A 5,845-nucleotide genomic window follows, 5' to 3' on the forward strand; every position below is an offset into this window, starting at 1 on the left:
AGCCCATACTGACTCATCACTCAAACTGCCTATCCAGAATCTTGCAAACCTATTGAAGCGACCAACCATTTAGCAACCCCACCAGCAGCCAAAGACAGAGACAACTGCTGCAGCCACATTTGCCACCACACTATCAAAACCCCCCAACGAAAAAACAGCCTTTAACAGCCTTTAACTGCGTACAAGACCACCCAAACTCAAAACCACCAGCATAGTTCTGTGACCAAATACTGTCAGAACCAAACAGGGACTTGCTTAACACCTATCAAGACAATTTACTTACCACACCCGCTGTGTCTCTCAAACACCCAGACTGAACAACTCATTAATAACACAAAGGGCACAGCTTACAGTTGATCAAGGACATCACGTCGACACTTAGACGAACACCTTAGACTGACCATTGGGTTTTATCCAAGAAATCACAGTCTGGTTCACGTACAAATACTGGTGAAGCTAAACTAAACATTCCTATCAGAATCAGCTGATCATTGATCATTGATCTTTGTCCGGGCCGCGGACTGGTACTGGTCCATGGGTCATTAGCTACCTGGGCTGCACAGAAAAAAAAAAAAAATGTTTTATTGATGATCAGTCTGAAAGATGTTTTATTATTTATTTATGTATTATTAAAGAAAAATGAGGAGACAAGGCCTCCTCATTGGGCCTACATCGGCCTTAAAACTATGTTTCAGACAACAACTCTGCCTGTGTTCTGGATTGAAAAATCAAAGCAGAATATCCTGTGGTGGCCACAAAAACACTGAAAACCCTGCTTCCCTTTCCAACATCCTATCTTTGTGAAGCTGAGTTTTCTGCAGTGACAGCGACCAAAACAAAATTACAGAATAGACTGGACACAAGGAACACACTTCGGGTGCCATTGTCTCCCATTACCCCTAGATGGGACAAGCTTGTTGCAGAGAAACAAGCTCAGGGTTTTCACTAATTTAGAGTAATGGTGAGTTGTATTTTAATGCACTTTATATTTGTTTTTATGCCAGTTGTATCATTTATTCATAACATCATATCATCATTTATTTCGTCGTATTTACCCCCCACACCTTGAAGGCTGGTCCGTGAAAATATTGTCTTACATGAAACCGGTCTGTAGTGCAAAAAAGGTTGGGGACCGCTGTGCTAAACAGTAACATGCTAGAATTAGCACTACAGGTATGTTATCATGCAAGTACCATTATGCTTATGCACAACGTCATAGAGCCAGTAGCATAGCTGTAGGCTCTTTATTATTTTCTTTAGTTTTGTTTTAGATAAGACACTGAAGATATCAAAACTACAATAAATAGAAACAACACATGTTCAATTATGTCTCATGCAGTCGGATCATGATGATCAAAATGATCAAACACTAAACACTCAAGCCAGTGACAGTTGTAATTTGTGGTTGGTCAAGTTGTGTGAATATTTTTCCTGAGATCTCCCCAAACTATCTTAAAGTAAACAACAATCATGTAAGCTATTATTCAAATCCAATTTTACTAGTGTGTGTAAATATTAAGTCTCTCTTTGAGGCCAACTGTTCCAATAAAGCTTACCAACTGTCCTGACTGAAAAAGAACATTGTAAAAAAAGTGGTTCCTCATTCCCTGTCTGTCGTTTGTTGATCCAAGAAAAGCATGCTGCTCTGAGTCCCCGACGCCAGATTAGCTGTGTTTGAATGTGGTCTCTGGAGGGCCGGGCACACAGTGCATATGCAAATAAATTTACAGACAACCAATTACACTGAAACCTCTTCAAACAAAAGTAGACCGCAAAGAAGAAAACCTGCCATTGCTGAGCCAAGAGTCAGTGACTGAGTTTTGATTAAAATGTGATGGATTAGATCATAAATTGGATTATACTCTGACTGAGTGGTGACACTGAGACTACACTTCAAAAACAGCACTATGACTTATTTGTCATTGTGTTTATACACCATAATAAATAGTTACCCAGTAATCATCTGCAGCCAACTGGGAAATTAAGTATTATGTAACATTTCTATATTACATTGATTATTTCCTTCGTGTTTACGTGCCTGTGTTGTATAATGGAAATGAGTTAAACAGCATTAGCTTTGGCTTCTCTGTGGGAGTTTTTACAGATAGTTAAGCCAATTTTCCAAAAAAAAACATTAATAGTGATTAATGGAACTGTGTTTTTATTGCTATTTGTTGTGAAAAACTAGAGTGGCAGTTTGCTGAAAAGACTCCCAACATCGAGCAGGAGTCAGTGCATTAAGTACTGTTATCTCCTTAACAAGGACACTATCATTTAACACTATGGCATGTTTGGAGAATGACCACCATCTGTGTTTAACAAGGCATGCAGTCCTTGTGTGCCTGTGTGTATCTGTGTGTTTGTGTGTTCATATGTTTTAGGAGTGGGACATGAATAATGTTTGTGTGTGTGTGCCCATGGCTTACACAGTGAAAATAATCTCTTCATAGTAGAACAATAGCATCGGCAACACTGTCTTTGTGGACACCACAGGCATGCAAGCTGCAGCAGTTCAGCAGGTTAGAAACTTTGAACTGCTGGTGGTATAAATAGGAAAGGTCGAGTGATCATCAAAGTCTTTAGATATTTATCTTCAAGACTATGAATGGTTATACAGCATTTCATGAAAATCCTCCAAATAATTTATATATATCACAGAAAAACAAAAGGCCGAAGACACAAATGCCAGGGGCTCAACAAAGTCCGTAGGATTCATCCTCTAGGGATGTCTGTACACAATTTCATGGAAATCCATCCAATAGCTGTTGAGATATTTCAGTCTGCACTGACCAACAAACCAGCTGACCAGATAGACATTGACATCTCTTTTGCCACGCCGATAGCACGACTACGAACATCAACTGAGGTAATGTCATCAGATGTGATCTCTGTTCTGCTTAGGATCTTTGAAGTAAAAGTGTAAAAACGTTGAAATGTTGAACGCTGTTCAACAAATATCGTTCACCAAAAACTTTCCTCAGCAGGTACAGTCAGGATGTGTGAGAAAAGTGCTTGTTTATTCACGGATATATCCAGTGATCTTACTTGTTCTGATCCCCATGTGTTTGCTGCATACAGTGGGAAAATAGTCATGAATAATTTAGATAAAAGATAAAAATGTATGTTTACTGCTTTGGCTGTTTCATATGCTAATCCAAACATTTCCCTTTCACCTAGGGATGCTCTGTGGATCTGAGAGAATCATTTGACAGTGCACACTTCTCTCGCCTTAGAGACTTAGTAGAACTCAGTAGAGATTGGGAAATCAACCGGAAGAAATAGAATATTGTTTGTGTCTGAACATCATTATGCCCCTTCAATCTTTTATGCAACATCTGCTGTTTTTTACTTCAAATCCAAATACTCGTTTCCTCAGTTTAAATGTACGACCACTTTAAAGTCAATGCATGTACAGCAGCCCAGAGGATCAAACTGTCCTCAGGGATCCAACCATAATGAATGGTTAAGCTGACAGTCATCGGCAAGCAGTGAGGGCTTTTTGCATAAATCTGGACACTCCCATCACAGCCTTGGGCAGGTCAATAAATGGTGTAGTAGAGAAGGGATTGAGGAAAGTGGTGGAGGGGGGGATTTTCCCCACTTGTCAACTCTGTGTTGTTCCACTCATTAAGCACAGTGAGATTAAGTTGGTGTTGAGACTGAGGGGGAGCTGTGGTTCGTAGCGAGTTGGATCGGCGTGCATGCAGCGGGAGCAGTCAGAGGCTCGTCATAGGCCTATGAACAGGCAGAGCTGGGAGGGAAACAGACAATTAAATCAATAAGACAGCAGTCAGCAGATCACTGTGCCGGCTACCGCTTCCCCTCACTGTGTTGAAAGAAAAAAAACTCATTTGAAAGAGCTTTTCTCCTATTCAGCTTCAGGTTGCTTACATAAGCAAAGAATAGAAAACTTTGTTCCTGTGGTGGAGTCATCTTATGACGTCTCTATCCAAACTTCAACCTATAACTCCAAAGTATCAAGGGTTAATTAAAGTTAAATAGACACACATACCAAGATGTGCTTTAAAACATAAATTGGACTTTGAAACAGCTCTCAAGGATTTAGAGATCCATAATTTTCCTTCTCCAGTAAATGACTAAACTGGAATTTGCTCTTCAATCGACTATTACTGTGAAAGGTACATTGGCAAGATTTTAGTCTATAACAGTGCCGTGATCTCTGGGGCAATCTTATGAAGCAGAGTGCCAAACAATGAAACTCGGGTATGACTCCCCAGGAAATTAAAAGTATTAGTTCATTGAATTTACTGCCTGCTCTCTTATAGTTACTTCCTACTCTCTCTCTCTCTCTTTTAACTTTCGAGGTTTATAGAGCAAATACTTAAATATATACATCCATAAAGCCACACATATATACAATTTATACAGTATATGCATATGAAGCAAGACGCAGGAGTTTAGGTTCTTTATTCAGTCTACTAACTCCTGAGAATATCTAGATCTCTGTGGTTTGCTAAATGATTGACTTTCTTCACCAGTTAAAGGGGTTGTAGGTCTTTTGGTCTTTTTATTCACACTGATTCAACAACAAAAAAAACTTTTCAAAGAAAACTTTTATTTGCCCTACCCCATAATTTGGGTAAAACCACTTTAGAAAACAATAAATAAACAGCCCTCTTGCCTAGCTTAAAGTCCCCTTGAGTAGAATGTTTCTGTCATTTCAGAATGAGATAAATTATTCTAATGGTATAGGTTTTTGTAGAAAGAAAATCAAACAGTTCCAACAAAAATGGTAGAGTCTCTCTGCAGTTTTTAGCTCATTCATTCTCTCTGTTGCCAGGGTGGGATCTGCGGTGTGGGCATTGCTGTGTCTTTCTGAGCACTGCCTCTAGGTGGTGCAAAAAAAAGAAAATTATAAATCTTACAAAGGAGCTTTAAATAAATCAAATTGCAGGACTGAAAACAGAAAGAACTAAAGAACTGGGTTGAAAAAAAAAGAAAAAGAAAAACATTATTCATAGAGGAGCAAAGATTTAAACTAAAGAATGTGAAAAAGTGTCAAAAGTTTTACCTACGCAAATAACTAAATAACAACTTACGCGGTAAAAACCTGTTGATCTTATTACCTCAATATGATCATTTGTTTGTGAGAACATAGTCCTCATACTAACAAGATAGCAGTGCGATATTGAATTTAATTTATTACAGACTTTGGATTGCATTACACAGGGCAGGCATTCATATTATTATTTCTATTCCTTATAATAACAGGACTTCTTAAATCATTAAGCTGTCTAAGAAATTTAGAGAAATCTAAGAAATTTAAGACGCTCAGAAAAAATCAATATGCCCCATTCCGCAGTAAAGTCCAGACTCTGTCTCGCTCTCTCCCTTACTCCCTTTCATCATTTCATTTTCTCTCTCGTCTCAGATTCTCATTAACTGCTGCCCTGTTGGCTTTTTGTCTCCTCTGCCCACCACCCCCTTCCCATTTTCCTTTGCTGGATTCAGCCCCCTTCACCACCTCTCATAAACAATGTGTAAGATGTATGAAAGTAACGGGGCGCAGGAGATATCCAATTAAAATCACAATGCATTATTATTTCACAGCTCCCCCCCCCTCTCTGCTGTCTCCCAAAGCCCTTCAGATTATATAACAGCTCAGTGTCAACAGCCTGTGGAGGACAAGTTAAAGGGGTCTTCGCCGATGATGCAGCTCAGCGACTCTGGACTTTCCCCAGCAGCTTGCGTACTACCCCTCACTCCTCCTCCTCCTCCTCCTCCTCCTTCTTCTTCTTCTCCTCCTCCTCCTTCCTCCCTTTGCCATATCCACCCACCCATCCACCCACCAGCCCACCCTCTCCCTGCCTCTCTTACACACACA

The sequence above is a fragment of the Larimichthys crocea genome, chromosome III (assembly GCF_000972845.2).
Source record: "Larimichthys crocea isolate SSNF chromosome III, L_crocea_2.0, whole genome shotgun sequence".
NCBI classification, from domain to species: domain Eukaryota; kingdom Metazoa; phylum Chordata; class Actinopteri; family Sciaenidae; genus Larimichthys; species Larimichthys crocea.